The sequence below is a fragment of the Oryzias melastigma genome, linkage group LG2 (genome assembly GCF_002922805.2).
Source record: "Oryzias melastigma strain HK-1 linkage group LG2, ASM292280v2, whole genome shotgun sequence".
NCBI lineage: Eukaryota > Metazoa > Chordata > Actinopteri > Beloniformes > Adrianichthyidae > Oryzias > Oryzias melastigma.
In genome coordinates, this window is record NC_050513.1 from 21,518,319 (window position 1) to 21,535,675 (window position 17,357).

Here is a 17,357-nt window from a genome sequence, read left to right on the forward strand (position 1 = left end):
AGATTACAGATACTAATCCTCCTTCTATATCGATGGCACTCATGTCACCAAGCACACAAAGTGACGGTGAAGCAGTGATAGAAACATCAAGCCAGACTGATAGATCACCACAAACCTGTTGCCAGAGAGCCTGGACAGGTGTGCAGAACCACAGTGCATGCATGTAACTGTCAGGTAAGTTACTATCGCAGTGCTCACAAATGTCTGAGCTTCTAAGACCATCTTGAACATCCTCTGACCAGTATAATAAATTCTATGGAGAGTTTTGAATTGGATTAGTTGTAAGTTTGGACTTTTAGTCAGTTTAAATGAATGAATCAACTTAAACCTTAAATAACTTTCAATATTTTACTCTCCATAGAAATATATTTTGTCAAAATCATACTAGTTAGAAATAAACACAAGATCCATTAATAACAATAAAATAAAATTACCCTGCGGGCTGAATCCGGCCCCTGGGGCTTGACTGTAACACGTGGCCTATATAATTCTGAATCAACTTTTTGATTTTTTAAGTGTATTGTAATGTTAATTTCTCACTATAAAAAATCCCAAAGTGGTATTTCAATCTGTTCCTGTATTTGTAATCCAAATGAGCCCAAAAAACTAAACCAAAAAAAATTCTAAAACTTAAAAATCCTAAATTAGCTGAAATAGCTACCATGTAGCTGAAATATTAGCTGAACTGTAACTGTCCAAAACAGTCCAAATAGCTAGCAGAATGTCATTATAACTTTCAGCTTTACTACACTCTGACTCTTTATAATATAAAGTAACAACTAATCTGTTATTAAATTAGTCGCCAACTATTTTAACAGTCGATTAGTTGTCGATTAGTCGACTAATCATGTCGGCCCTAGTTGACATGATTAAAACCTGTAAACCTTTTTGGTGTTCTTTATCTTGAATTTGGATTTATCTAAATAACATCAAAAGAATGATCAAATAAATTATTTTAATAATAACACTAACAGTAAAAGAAAGTACATAATTGTGGTAATCAGTAGGTAGTAAGTGTGTGTTTAAAACAAATCCCCATGATGCAGCCTGTGTTCTCTGCAGAGTAGGCTGTGAATCAGTCAGAAGACACTCTGTTCATTATTTTAATAAAAGGCTGTGATTGATTGTGGGGGCAGATTTTACTGTGGGAGTACAATGGAGCACATGCTTTGGATGCAAACCGAACTTCCTGTTTGTTTGATGCTCCTGCTTTACATACACACATGAATGCAAATGTATTTAGAATGAAAAAGAAAAGTGTGTTTGCTAAACAAGTTTTAGCGAGTTCCAAAAAGCTTGACACAAACGCAGCTGAACAGTAGGTCGTCTTGTTCCATGTTTGCATCAGGACCGCCCTCCCCTGAGCTCAGCGCTCCATAAACACCGTTACCATAGAGTCTGTAGCCAACGAGTGTCTCAGGATGACAGGTACAGAGAAGCTTCATAAACAGCTCATATTTCCCATTTGCAAGTGAAGAACTGAAGTGAGGTATCACAGAATGTGCTGTGCTCCTTTGTGTTCATGACACTGTGACCTATAAAACAATTATTAGCTGGGCTGCAGAACTAAAACAACAATGGGTAGTCCATCTGTGTCCTTCTACCTCCACTCTCACACATAACCCTGTTTCAGCCTCTTCTCAAAGAATTTATTCAAGGCTATATATCGCCATTTCCATCTTTTTTGCAAAATCAACCACCATCTGTCCTTCTACATTCCTCTCCTGGATACCAAACCTGCCCATCACCTCCTCATCACCTCGGTTTCCTGCACCAACATGACCATTGAAATCTGCACCAATGTGGTCACTGCTAACCCAATCCTGATTTACATGTTTGGTTTGGTAAAGATTCTACGTCGGATGCCCTTTCTGACACAACCCTCTGGATTTATTTGGGTTTGGGAGAGGCACCGTGAGAATCTGGCTTGGGCCCCTCCAAGCTACAGAGAAATAAACAGTTGTTACTCAGTCATACTGTTTTTCAGAATAACCCTTCCTGCTCTGATACCTTTTTCTTAACATGTTCTTGATAATCTTTTTTTGATGATTTTTTTTAAATAAAAAACTACTTAAGTTATAAACTGACCAATCAGATGCCTCGGTATAACCATGTGGTGCACGCTGACCCCCACCTGAAACGTTTGATGGAAAGCTTTCAGTTAAAGCAGTGAGGACTTCAAACAAGCTAACTCCGGATCTTTGACAGTGGTTGCCATAGAAACATTGACTCAGACCGACTTGGACCAATCTGGTTTCAAATGGAAGCGCTCATAGAATAGCGACTGAATTGCTTCATTTTGCTGGAGCCAGAGGTACAGTAAGGCTGTGTGTGATGTCACACTAGCTCTGTCCAGTTCCATAACACAGTCAATGGTTTTTGGCATGATCAAAAAGAATAACCTGATTTAATAAAGTAAATATTTAAGGGCTGCATGAATGTCATGGTCTATAATGAAGCTAACACAAGAAAAACAATCACAGCAAAAATGTGTGAAGACAAATGTTTTTTCAGAATTAGTAAAAGGGTTTTTGTTAAGGAACTGTGCACACTTAGATTGTAAAGAATTAAACATAATGACGTTAATGAAGGGTATTTTATTGAAATATCCCAACAAACTTCGAGAGTTTGGACTAATTTTGTTGCAAAGTGTGAATTTGCAGTTTTTTTATGTTAAAAGACTGAAACTAAAGATAGAAATGAGTAAATGAAATATTAAAAAAAAATAAATGATCAAATTCATCAAAACTAAGAATCTGTGAAAGTTTTTACCAAATGGCCGACCTTCAGGCATTAGACACAAAGCAGTAGAAGAAGAAGAAGAAGATACTTTATTAATCTCTGCAGTGAGAAATTCCATACACATGCATAATACTCTGCTAAAGTAATCACATCTTGGGGTGTCTTTCACTGGGGGTATGCTTTAAACTGGATCAAGTGAAAAATATTGAAAGTCGTGACTATAATATTGTTATGTAAGAGTGAAACAAAGAAAACAACATTTATGTAACACAGTATTGACAGGTTTGAAGCTTCAATGCAGCAAGGAAAAAAGACTAAAGGATTTATTGACCCATCTGATCTAAACCATTTGGAATGTTTTTGGTTCTTTTGCTAAAAGTTCTTAACCTCACGGTAGTTATTTTAAACTTACCATCAGATTAACACTATTGCAGGTCCCAGGAGGTCATTTTTTTATTCTAAGATCCAGTTTTACCGTTCAGTCACTCTAGAAACCGTAATGTGGGAACAACCAACAGTAATGACTGAACTCTGCTGAAACCTGTCTGTCTGTGTTATATTGGAAAATGCAGAAAGACGGTGCAGACTGCTGTGCCGGCTGGTCACCCTCTTAATAATTATATCTTCTTAGACAGGCCTACCACTTCAGCCTCACAGCAAGTAACAAAGTGAGAGTCTGAGACAAAAGGACGCGTACTATGCAGTTGGCATGGTGACGGCTGGGCAGCCAAGAGGATTGACTGCAGTCTGGCAGCATCCCAGATTTAAACAACATCCCAGATTACCATCAGCTAATCAAGGCTGAATCCCTGCTGCAGAGGTGACGGTGACAGACAGGCAGGGTGACCTGGACAGCGTGGAGACTGACCAATGAGAGGAGACACCCACCTGCTGACAAGGAACATGAAAAACCCTGGAGAGCCTTCTTTGTGAGCCCTCTTCTGGGTTTTATGACACTTTTGCACTTGATAGGAGTAGAACAGTTAGGAAGGTAGGCTGTATTTCATTCACATCTCTGAGTAAAACACCAGCTGCAGCTGAGTAAGTCAACTTCTACGCAAAACTTACCCTCACAGATCCTTTAGAGCATCAGAACATGTGGACGCTTGCTGTATGTTTTCTTTTCTTTGTCCTATCCAGCACCTGAACAAACGCATACGAGCTGAAGGCCTCTTGTCTAGGACAGATGTTGCTGCATTAACCTGATAAGGACTGGACCTCATTTGTCAATCACTTTTAGCAAACTGTGTTCAATCTTTAAAATGAAAAAAAAAAAACACATATTTTTTATTGTTTCTCTGTATTTAGCTGCTTTTCATTCCTAAAGGTTGAAAGAATCTGTGCATAAACGAAGCCCTCTCATGAAAAACATGAATGTAAACACGTTCCTCATCAACAGAGGTCACCTCAGCACGTCATTCATGTGATGACTCAGCATTCAGATTTATGCCACATGCTCTTCCTAAATGCAGTCAGACTGTCGGTAAATCCACAATCTGCTGGTTTGAAGGCCAGTGAAGAGCTCTGTACCAACAGCCTAGGAGAATAACACACATGCTAACATCTATTTTAGCCCATGTGTCAACATTTATTTTTGACACGTTACATTTTTCTGATTTCATGACAAGTATCTGCTCTACACAATCTGACCTAAGAACTACACTGGAGTTTGTTTTAACAAGACTTAGATAACATGAAGATCTAAGTTATAAAGTCTATCAAAATGTAAGTTCTATATAAATTCTATGTAAAAAGTTCTGTAATGTGAAGAGTTAAGCTTCAAGAAGATCTCTTTTCATCAACATCTCCACAAGCTTACTTTGAGGCTGTAGACCACATGTGTCAAAGTCTCGGCCCGGGGGCCGGATCCGGCCCTCTGGGTAATTCTATCCGGCGATCCAGATCATTTTATTGTTATTAATGACCCGGTGTTATCTTGTGCTTATTTCTAAGTTGTCTAATATGGAGTGTAAAATACTGAAAGTGATTTAAGGTTTAAGTTGATTTATTCTGGAACAATATTCCTGCCCTTTTATTATTCATAATTATGTTAAAAAGTTATTGTTTTAAAAATATAGTTTTAGAGTGTTCAATAAATGTTTATCCTGTTTGGCCTACGACCTAAGGTGTAGTTTGGATTTTGGCCTCTTTTGCGATTGAGTTTGACACCCCTCACTTGAGTGTGTACCCCCTCACCGGCCCCTGCAGGGTCAGTGAGGGGGTACACACAGCCCTGAGCCTTAAATAAAACACTAATAAACCCAACATTCAGAGCAGGACTTACGCTGGCCAAACATGTCTAAAGATCAACAGAAAGAATCACAGAGTGTCACTGAACAGGTCAGCATGATGCCCTGACAGCCCTGCAGTCAATGTGAATGTGTGGGTTTGACGAATGATCCCTGACTGAGCATTAGTGAGGGAGGGCTGCACCAGACGTTCATTAAATCTCACTGAGGCTGACCCACAGCCTGCACCTTCCATCAGAGTCAAACTGCCGCTGTGGCCTTTAGCAGAAGCCTGGAGCACCAGAAGCTGTCAGGCTGCAGAGCTGCAGTAACATCCTCAGGTTGGCCTCCTGATCACCACGCATCTGCAATTACAGCTCAGTGTGCCCCTGAGTGGACTCAGAGCGGACTCTGCTGCCCCACCAATGGAGCGGAAGAAAGCGACAGGAAATGCATGACTTGACTTGCCATCTCATCAGCAGGCCTGAGCAGCTTGCTTCGCCTCATCCCTCGTCTCTCCTGCTTGGCTTCCCAGACCTGACCCAAATACAGCGAACGCAACGAGGCTTCAGCAGCACCCGAGGAAGTAACAGCTCTTCCTCCCATGCACTCCCAGTGTTTATTCCTTTTTCCTTCTATCTTATCGTTTGGATTCTTTAAAGAATCCCCACAGCCGTTCTTGTCACAGTGATCTCTGATTTGCTTTGATTTTTCACGTGTGCACTCGCTTTTAGCCTGCCCAGCATTTCTCACGAGCACTCAGTGAGCTTAAGCTGGAGGTCGCATTATTATAGTCCACTGAAATGTCTTCCAAGTTCAGCTTATCTAAATTCCAAACGTCTTTTCTTCACTACTTACAGGTCTAATGAAAGAGAAAATGAAGATCGCTCGTCACTTTCTTCATGATCCACCAGCTGTCAGCTCCTGCTTCACTTTGAGAGCATCGTTTTCTTTAACTATTTTTTAAACTTAAGTAAGCCTGTTTCTAATACACATTAGCTCTGTGTAACGATGCATTTTAACAACAATTTGATTCATAACATAATTTCTGGTTGCCGATACAATTCACAGGTTATTTTAGTTGATTTGGAACAATTGGATTTCATAGGTTAATCATAGGTTAATTGGTGACTCTAAATTGCCCCTAGGTGTAAATGTGAGAGTGAATGTGTGTGATTGGGGCCCTGTGACAGACTGGAGACCTGTCCAGGGTAAACCCCGCCTTCGCCCATCAGCAGCCGGGTTAGGCTCCGGCACACCCGGGACCCCGAAAGGGAAAAAGCGGACAAGAAGATGAATGAATGAACGAGAAGATGAATAATCAATTAAAATGTGTACAAGTAAACAAGAATGAATGTCAAATCCATTCACATTTTAGTTTGATAAAGTTCAGTCCATTGTTGTTTTTCCACATCAGAATAATCATTATTAGAACATCCTAGCAGACTGTATGGTATTTGATCAATTCTAAGTGTTTCCACACAGTTTTCCTGCTGGTTTTCCAGAAATCCAGTTTCATCTGCTGTTGATTATCTGAATCAGGTGCGTTCACCCAATAAAGAGCTTCAACAGCAGTTTGGTTGAAAAACATATAGAACACCGAGCCTTGAGGCCTGGAGTTTGGCGCCCCTGCTTCTGTACATAGAGTCAATGTTGTGACCTGCCTTTCTGTCTCTGACGGAGCCCCTAAAGTTCCCCCCCGACCTGTCTCTGCCGTCTGATCTGGAGTCTTCGATTGTGGATGTTCGATCTGTTTGCCTTATCTAGATAGATTTCTGTGACGACCCCGCTCTGCTTCCAGGCCTAAGTATTCGCAGCACTAAGAAACGGTGTGGATCAGGAGTATTCTTTGGAGCATGACATTATTTCTTCCAGTTTTCACCACTCATAACACTGAGGCTATGTCCGAACTCCCACTACAACAATATATAGCGCGGGACTATCTAGTGCCCTGGATTTTAAAAGCAATTCAGACACCACGCTCACTATTTTTTTATGAACAGCAAGTATGATTTCATTAAGTGAAAATCTAATCAATACAAGCATTCTACATCTATTCATGACTCCACTGTGTTCTGATAATTAAAATGTGGATGTTTATTAAAAAAATATATTGAAACAAATTTTTTTCACAAAAAAAAGTTCAAATACAATGCATTGTGGTCTATATTCACTAATGTAGTGAGCATCAATGCACTCTTTTTTGGAAAACCTTCTGTGAAATTTCTACAGAGCTCTATTTTGGAACTGTTGATTTGGACAGCACTACAAAATGGTGAACACACTAACTAGTGAGTAGTGACGGAATTTGGACACAGCCTTTGTGTTCTGAGTAATGTTCGGACTTTGTGTTGCTCCGGTTACCAGCTGGTGTTTAGGCCAGCACAGACATAGAACATTAGGTGCATCACTGTGTATTTCACCTTTTAATCCACATCCTGCAGCCAATCGGAACTGTAGGCAACAGATTCTTAACAATGATGTTGCAAAGTACACATCAGATGAGATAAAGGTTACCTTTAAGATCATTTCCACTTCACATCACAAGTGACATTTTCTGCAACACAACATGTCACATTGCACAGCACAATGTTCCTACGTGCTCAGGACTCAGTTCCTGTCTCTCCATCATCTTCCTCGGGGTCTCAGGGATCCCTAGAGCCTGTCCTGGCCATCAGTGGAATGACCACTCAACCGCTGAGTGACACAAACGGCTGGAGACACTCACTCCTGGGAGCAGCTCAGTCAAACCTACAAAAAACCCTGACAGGTTTGAAGTCTTGAGCTCCACAGTGTGAAATAATGCCACAAAAGTAAAAAGAGAATAGAGTAGAGTAATTCCAGATTTTTGAGTCTCTTTCAGGGAACCAAAATGTAGCTGCAAGCTGTTTTAATATGTATTCCAGGCTAGGAACTGGAAGCAGGGAATTCGAGTGCCATACAATAATACTTCCTTTGTGGTGATTATGTGGAAGGATCTTTCCTGCAGAGCTCAAGCAGCAGCAGCTTAAAGACGGCCTGTTGAGTGAAAATCCCAGTTTATATCCTTGGAAAAGTAATGCTGCTGAGTCGAGAATGAAGGTATGAACATGCAACCGTTGATGGCATGCAGGATGATACGGTAATTACTGTATTTTTGGACAATAAGGCACACATAAAACCCTTTCATTTATTTTTATTTTCTTTTTTAACTAGACTGAAAATAGCAACTTACAGTACACCCCCACATGAGTCAGACTGTTCACTGTTGAGGCACGGTCACATTTCTGGCCTCTGTTTCTCCCTGCATGGTGCACTCCACCTGAGGTTCACTCCTCGTCCAGCGCTCGAGACATCGTGGTTGGAGAACAGGCGTTTCCTGCCACTAGAGGGCTTTGCTAATTCCACCTGCATCAAACATCTCAAAGACTGAACCCACCTGAACGTTCCAGCGATCGCTGCAGCTTCAATGTTGGTCTGTGGATTACTTCTGATAGCTCCAGCCTGTTATTCTGTTACTCCATGGATATGCAGACGGGCCCTGCACAGGAAAAGCTCTGCCCGCTCGGCTGTGCTGTGATGGCGCTCCTGTTCATACCTCCCAGCTGAACTCTAGATCTGTCCTGAACAACATTTTCATCCTGAATGACTATTTTACCTACAACTCTCTATGCCCCCTTTTGCTGATGAAACGTGGATGAAAGCAGGTGATGACGGCGCTTTTGCTGACCCTCTCCCCCTTGCTAGTTCCCCACTTGCTTGTAGTGGAGGCAGTGGTCTGTGTTTGTTTTCAGTTCAAGTTTGAAACTGCACCTTCTCTTCATTGTCTTTCAGGTGTCTGCAGGCGTTCTGGAGTTTTAATATCTGCTTGATGTGCCCAGATCACAACAAAAACACCCGGGTGACCGTGCTCGCTGTCATCGTCCCTCAGTTATAAAATCTCATTCAAAACATTCAGACCGGAGCAGTTTAAATGTCAATTAAAAAACTCACCTTTTAAGAATGACTTTTAATGCTCAGCAAAGGTAGACTTTTATTTTGTTTGTCTTATTTTATTCCTATTTATCTTGTAAGTATTTTATTGCTTTCTACTTTTTGTAATTTTATGCAGTTTTTCATTTTGTTCTTAAGTTGTACAGTGCTTTATAAATAAAACTTCATTCATTCATTCACACATTCATTCATACCATTGAAGTCTGTTTTGACAAAAATGCATTTGACTGTTATATCACTGGTCAGTGACCTCTGACTAAGTCTAATACATTTTAAAATGGTTTAGGTAAATTTTGATAGCAGAGATTTAAAATAATTGAAAAAATGTTGTTGCATGATTTTGAAATTAACATATTCAACTGGTCAAAGTTTATTAAGGAGCCAGATATAAAAATGTGTGTTTGAAATCAGTTTAATGAACATATAGTGGATTACTTCTAGTGCATCATTTAACTAACAATAAAGGAGAAGACAAACTTTAGGGGTTTCTGAATTTTGACAAACGAAAAAAAATGTAAAAAGTTATAACATTGTAACAATGGATCTTCATAAGGTTGGACTCTGATAGACAAGAGAGTCTGGTTCTTTACATTTCTCTGTGTTTGACCTCAAAACTGTCTGGAAGCTGCCAAGTTCTCTCAGACACAACTCACCCAACCGTGTCTTTGTGCATTGGGCACAACTGGCAGAAAGACAAGCAACCATTTCCAAACAACTCCCAGGAAACTAAAAGCATAGTATCATCTCAGCTGAAACATTGCAATCATTTAAACTCATTTTACAATAAGAATTCATCAGGAAAATAACCAGTGAAACATGCATGCGGTCATCAGACTGCAAAACAAAAGAGTGCAGCATGTACCCATGATCATTGTTCACCTGTTTGTCTCTTTATCTCTATGCTACAGTGACACAGTGCCTCTAGAAATCCGCTAGTGTTGTACTGCAGGCTTTTAAGATTGTATCTCATGCCAAAGGCCCTCAGCATCAGCTGAATGACATGACTGCATGTGACAGCAGAAACCTCTGCAGTGGAGCTTTTATATCACTGTGTCATGCAGATGCTGCAACAGTGAGACTAGGAGGACACTCCACACACACCATAACTCTCATTTGGTTGTTCTGGGGAAGTGTATTTAACTCACAATAATTGATGATAAATAAGATTATTGATCTGCTTTAGAGTGTTTCATACTCCACCTTTAGTCTTGGTCAAAAACATGAATCTGCTGAAACTGCAGGTTAGGATGCAGTCAGGTGTCTGAATGGCAGACAACTACAACTTATTTAGATCAAAGCAACACTCTCTCACCTAGAGGAAGGTGGGGGGTGGGGGAATGGCGTTCTGTCCAGGATGTAGCCTGCCTTCGTCCAACAGTAGCTGGGATAAGCTCCAGCAACCACAAAAAGGATTCAGCGGGTTCAGAAAACAAATGGATGCAATACAAGAACAACGGTCAACTGCTGACTACCTCCCTGTTACTGCAGAACAGTTGACTTTGTGTCTTTAAATCATGGTTCATTTTTGAAACAGCTTTGTAAGTTTTAACAGCAGCCACACTACTGGTCTGTGAGACCAACAGATAAGAGCATTGAGACCGGTTCAGACTGACAGCACAGTGTGAAGTATTCCGCCTGCTTGAGTTCAGCCACACCAGTGCATGTTTCTGCATCACTGAGTCCTCTCTGTGCCCGAAGATCCTGTTGGACACCAACTGTAAGTTTCCATGAGGTTTTACACTAAAAGATGAGTCACAGGAAGCTCAGAAGCACCAAAAACAGGAAAGTTTTTTTTCTGGACATCTGGAGAAAAAAAATTTGATTATTCATCCACAAAACTAACTCATAATTTCAGCTCATGCTTTAAGGCAACTATTCAAATGTAGGCCCGTGGGCCACATGAAGACCAGGAGTAACTTCCAATGGGCCATTAAACAATGTTATAGAACCCCAAATCTCCAATCTGACAATCACCCACCTGCTTCTTCAGCAGCACACGGAGCCTCAGTGTGAAGTATTGTTTGTACCATCCTGCCTGCATTACTGAGCGTTTCTATCTGGACCTGATCTTCTGCTTATTCTGATTGCTTACCTCCTGCCCTGACCCTCCTGGACTCTGACTACTCTTTTCTCTTCTTGGATGATCCCATGCTTGTGATTGACCTCTACCTGTCTGACCCTGATTTATCTTTGTGGACTTTTATCTGTGCTGAGTTCCTGTCTGATTTAATAAACCTGCTGCAGGTGGAACCAGCTATCTGCCCGTTTGTGACAGCTGGTTTATGGTTCAAGGACCCAAGTGTTTACCAAAAAACATAAATATGATTTCATGACAGCTCTGTGCAGCAAAATGTACTATCATGCAAAATATTTTTTCTTCAGTCATGAGAGCATGATCAATGGCTTCAAGGTTTTTTTTAAACTGACAGCATTTAGACACAGCTAAATGTTGTGGCTCCTTCAATGGGTGACTGGGAACTTTTTCAATGTCTTCTTCCAGACTGCATAGAAATGCACGGTGGCGCAGTGGTTAGCGCTCTTGCCTCACAGCGAGAAGGCCCCGGTTCGAATCCCAGCTGGGACCTTTCTGTGTGGAGTTTGCATGTTCTCCCCGTGCATGCGTGGGTTTTCACCGGGGACTCCGGCTTCCTCCCATCGTCCAAAAACATGCTTCATAGGTTCATTGGTGACTCTAAATTGCCCCTAGGTGTGAATGTGAGAGTGGATGTGTGTGTGATTGAGGCCCTGAGACAGACTGGAGACCTGTCCAGGGTGAACCCCGCCTTCACCCTTCAGTAGCCGGGATAGGCTCCGGCACCCCCGCGACCCCGAAAGGGACAAAGCGGACAAGAAGATGGATGGATGGATGTCATCCAAAGTCTGCTCTTTACCCGACTGGAATCACAAAAGCTCCTCCTTTCACTTTTTGTAATGTGACGGGCTGTTTGGATCACCTTGACTGTTAACATTTCCAATGAACTCATTCAGACATGAAGAGTGTGAAATGGAGCAAAAACACACAGTGCCCCGCGATAGCTGCCATGTCCTCAGCTGCTCTGTGGACAGTGTTAGTTCGTACCTCACATTACAAACTGTTACAGAAATGTTTAAGAGCATCTAAAAGAAGAGACAAAATCGCTTCAAATATTTCCTGTGCCATATTTTCACTTTTAACACCGATGGACTTTTGTCTGAATTCTCTTGCTTCGTCAAGGAGCACCAGCTCCCTCCTGGAGGTAGGAAGACTTAGCAGATTTGGCAGAAGCTGCAGCATAAACTAGAAAATACTTTGACATTTTTTATCCATTTTCTTTGCACAATCACCAAAAAGACATCAAACATCAAATACATCTGCCAGACTGTTAAGATTCAAAACACAGTGATAATAACAGTGTGGCAGGTTAAAGTTTACATCCACAGCTCCTTCACTAACATCTGCTCTCTGCGGTGTTTATGTCACAGAGCAGAAAGCTAGCGTTAGCGTTAGCGCTGTTTATTCTATCTGGGCTTTCTCCGGTCCGTACGACCAAGAAAGAACCTCAACAGTGACGCCACGCACCGTGCGAACTCACTTACACTTCTTACAAAGGAAAAAAAAAGTGTGACCGACAATAAGATTTAGGCTCTTAAAGTAGCTAGCTACGAGCTAGCAAACCAATGCAGCAATAGGCATTTTGACCGAACATTTTACGTGTTTCCAACATGAATTTCCATCAGTTTTTGTGCAGGTTGAACGTGAATATGTGTGATTAACATCCACTGTGTTTTAAAAAATGAAACATTAATAAAAAATACATCAAAGACCCAAACTAGCATGCTACCCCTGAGTTGCTAGCACCCACTTTAGCAGACAGTTCACGGTTCCCAGCCTGATTTCTCTCTATTAAAATGTGATTCCTGTCCTGTGATGATTCCTCTTCATTGGATTATTTTGTTGTCAAGGTTTTTGAAGTCGATTGTAAAACACTGCGTCTCCTTTTGGTACTTTTTCGGACCTCCGTCATTCATTACTCGAGAAGACTCGATCCATAATGATGGCGCATGTCTGTCACGCCGTATGTCACGTGACTTCCAATCCAGTAATATATGTCTTTGATTACAAGAAAAAAACACCGGGGAGGAGGAGGAGGAGGAGCAGAAGCTCGGATTTAAAGTCACAGGCAGTCAACAAGCTTTTGCCTTCTCGCTCTTGCAGCTTTTTGTAGAAGATCGTGATAAAACGATCTCTCAAAAATGACAGATTTTCAGCTTTGGAGATGGTAAGACGGTTTTTTATCGTCATATCGCCCACCCCTAAAGCAAAGATTCACATGCTGGTAGATGCAGCTTTCTGGATTGAGGTGATGTTCAGCAGCAGTGAGCCTCACAAACACCACAGTTTTAGAAGATAAGAAGATTTAACACTGTGAACAAAACCACAAAATGTTCCAACCAATGTTTCTGACATAACGTGTTAGGTATTCTTCTTAAAATGTATTTATTTAAAGTAGACTAAACAACTATATATCAGGAACTGTATCCAACTCAGAGTTTTGGCTTTTGTTTTGAAAGGTTTTTGAGTTGTGTACCTACACCAATGCTCACAAATAACTTAAGCATATTAGAAATGAAATGAAAAAATGAAAAAAGAAAGGTAAGGCTGTGCTCATTTCTAAGCATGCAAAGGAGACATTTATTAATGTTTTTTCTCCAGTCCTCCAAAGGCAGAACGTAACCATTCTGCTACTACAGAATTCCAGTAAATCTCTGATCCACCTCACCAAGAGCTTTGATCCTTCATCCTCCCTGATCTGAAATCTTTCTCGATGTTTTCTTTCACGTCTGTGTTCTTCCCTTGACATGGCTGCAGAGCCGCTGCTACAATCTAAACTAATCTGTGCACTCTTCAATCTTAATGAGCATGTCACAAAAAGAGCCAAAGATGTGAGACTTGACACTCTGAGGTGACAACCGATGCCTTTCTCTGGCGAATGCAACCTTCCCTGTACTGTGCCAGTTTCTCTGTGCTCCTCAGAGGTTTGAATTTCACAGAAGAGCTGCTTTCTTGATGTGAACAAGCAAAGTCCCTAATGAGAGACTAGCAGGATCCTCATCACTTTAGTAGCTGAAAATCATCCATTTCTCCAAAGGATGATTCATTACTACAACTTTATTCCCCACAAAAGTGAGGAAGATAAAAGTGAAGCAGCTGGTTTCTTGCTTGTCCTTCTGTGGTCATGCTCTTTCTAAAGAAATACAATGGTGCTACTGACATGAACTCTGAGAAAACCTGTCTTGTTTTTGATTTGCTTTAGACACAAATCCTCTAACAAGGATTCAAGACATGAAAAAGACACACATCTTATCCAAAATAAATATAAAACCACTTTATCCTTTAAATGTATCTTTGTGAAGTTCTTCAGTTACATCTATCTATTTTTTGTCTAAAACCTCAGTTTGACACACTGCAATCTAGCCTCTATTTTTGATTTCAGCCTTCATTTAATCTAATACAGACACACCAGTTCATCTGGAACATTCAAGACTGATTTAGCTTTGATCAATCTCAAACTTAAGTTCATTGTATTGAGCTTGTTTCCACATTGTTGTTGTTGATCACCTCTTGGCTTATCCCGTTGTTTTCCAAACTGAAGTATTGCATGCTAATAAAACAGAAGTTGGGGCATCAAATTCCCACCAAAAGTCTCCAACGGGCACATTTCAAACTTCACGCGAGCAAATTACATCACCCACGTGCATAAACCAAACTCCACGCTTGTAATCAACGATCCACGGGCACAATTCTGCCTCCATGAGCGCCCCTGTATCCCTGTGCTACGCCCGTGGAAGCATTTCTGCGCCTGTGTATCAGCTCCTTTGCGTGTGTGTGAAAAAACTTGTTCCCACAAAAAAGCAAAAGCCGGAAAGGTACCGGAGCAAAACAAAACACGACGGCGAAACAACTTTGGGGTGACAGGAAGTACTTCAGAAATCGGAAAATGTTGAATTGCATTGTTTCCTTATCTGTTGGTTCTGTTTTCGATTTAAAATTTAATGGGGACACTAGAAATTATTGTTTTTTGTCTAGGACCGTTTAGAAAGTGATAATCATATAAAAAGTCAATTTATGATTTTTATTTTATGTTACTTTGAAAAACGAGTGACGCACCTCTTCATTATGGGCGTAAGAATTTGCCCCGCCGGCAGGTAAGGTAAGGTGTGTGAATGGGTCTATAGAGCGCTTTGGGCCTTAATCAAGGCAGAAATGTTCTCTAAAAGTATCCACCACTTCTCATTCAACACCAGTAAAATTATTCAAAATGTTGGATTTTTGTCCCTGGACATTAAATGTTTGCGCCCACATTGGGTCAAGTCTTGACCTTCAGGGACTTCCTTTGAACAGTCCTGAAAACTGTCTGTCCACACCCCATCAGTCCAGGTCTTCACAGAGAACACCTGCAGTGAAGATCTGAGTGGAGGGAATCCTGAAACAATGAAACGGTATGAAAGAGGATGCAGAGATGCAGCGAAACTTTACGCATGTTTTAGCTTTATGTTTGCTGCCTGCATAAGTTGATGGGATTCAGAACCTGCTGAGTAGTGTTTGATCACAGTCACGAGGGCCCCTTCAGGTCTCTTCAAGGGTCCTGCCGCCGGAGGATAAGCGAAATGGGGCGTGTCTTTGTTGGTAGAAGTCACTTTAACTTGGAGGCAGCGAGTTACGCCTCCATGTGTGAAGGATTGTTGACTCCTGGGCTAAAGTTCTGCTGTAACTGTTGTCCGAGCTTTGGCTAAAGCCGCCGGCATCATTGCTGAACAACCGCCTGAGAACGAGACTGACTCCAACAACGATGAGAGGGAACCGGAATGTTTGATGATGGAATCATACAACTGTTTAAGTCAAACACCAACGATGTTTGGTGGGAGAAGATTGATTAAACAATTATAAAAGTGGTTGTTAAATAGTGGAATAAAGTTTAACTAAACTAGCTGTTTTGTTCCTATTACCTTTTTTATTTGTGCCTTATAATACGATGCACCCTATGGTGTGGAAAATATGTTATAAATGTCATTGCTGTTCACAAACAGAAATAATTAGTTGTTTCAAATAATGTAGTCTAGAGGTTGAATCATGGAAACTGCACTTAAAAACTGAAATGTTACGCAGCTCATTCAAGTGGCTTCTTCAGAGTGATGAAGATGACAGCCTCAATGATATAATACCTCCACAATATTAATAAACATTAAACAATAATATAATACTCCAAATGGTCAGGTGAGACCATTTTCAAACAAACTTCTCGCTGTGATTAGAAAGCTGCTGCAGCACGACTGATGGTTTCCACCTAAACACTATTAAAATTGAATATTATGATACAATCTTTGTCCATGATCCAATAACAGCTCTGCATAATGACGTAAAAATTGGTTTGGGGTTCAGAGCTCCGGGTGAATTTATTTTGCTCTCTCCAATCTTGCTTAATCCCTGTAAGTCACAGAGATGCTGGAGCCTATCCCAGTCACTGGAGGAAAGGATGGTTCAGTTTTGCAAGCCACTCACTTAACATTTACCTTCATCTGTTTTACATTTCTGGAGCTCTCCAGCATGGAAGAAACGTTGACCCGCAGGCTGAAGGTGAATGGATTCATATTCAACTCCAGGCAGGAGCTCAAGTAAATCACAAAAATACAGGTTCTTTATTGAAATGACCTGCTGTGAAAGCATCATCCAAACAGTCATGCTCATGCTCCCTGCACAAGCTCTTAAAAGAAAACAAGGAACCAACCAAGAACCAACGTAAGACAGCAGAACCTGGTGAGAAGTTCAAAGAGACCAAAACAATGAAAGACTGTTTGAGTTTGACAGAAACATCTGAGCATTCAAACGTGTCCGCCTGGCTCTGCTGCGCTGTCAGTGTTTTCAGCAGTGTCTGTCTGCTCCACGGAATTAGTCTCGCAGCCCCGGAGCTGATGGCAAACTGCAAACTAGAAGACCAACAACATATGGCGCACGGGTTTATGGGATTACTCGATTAACAAGGTGACTCAGAGGGCTACTTATCTGCAAAACGTCCCGACGCGCGTGGACGCCGCCTGTGAAGCCCAGAGGATCCGCGTGCGTTCAGGATCCGGAGCCCAATTAAACTCACCCAGTTCTGCGTGAGTGTGCACGTCAGCTGTCGGGCCCAACGGCGCGGCGAGCGCGCGCATCCTTCTGGCGCGTAACAGCAAGCCTAGGACTGATGGAGGAGCGCTAAACTTCAAATATGGAGACAAGAAAACCCCCTCGAGCCCTCACCTTGGCGCGCGGCGCGTGCATGCGCAGCGCGCACAGATAGCATAAATGTCCCCAAGTGTAGTTTGTTTCCTTAAACTACATGGACCAAATCAAAAGTAGGTTAGAAACCCGAGGATGCTCAGGCCCCCCCCCCCCCC

The 17,357-nt window shown here is 41.5% G+C and overlaps 1 protein-coding gene across 10 annotated transcripts in view; it reads right to left on the bottom strand.

Moving 5' to 3' along the window:
• Nucleotides 1–17,357, bottom strand: part of prom1a (prominin 1a) — an 87,135-nt gene that overhangs the window by 69,042 nt on the left and 736 nt on the right. The window lies entirely within an intron of this gene.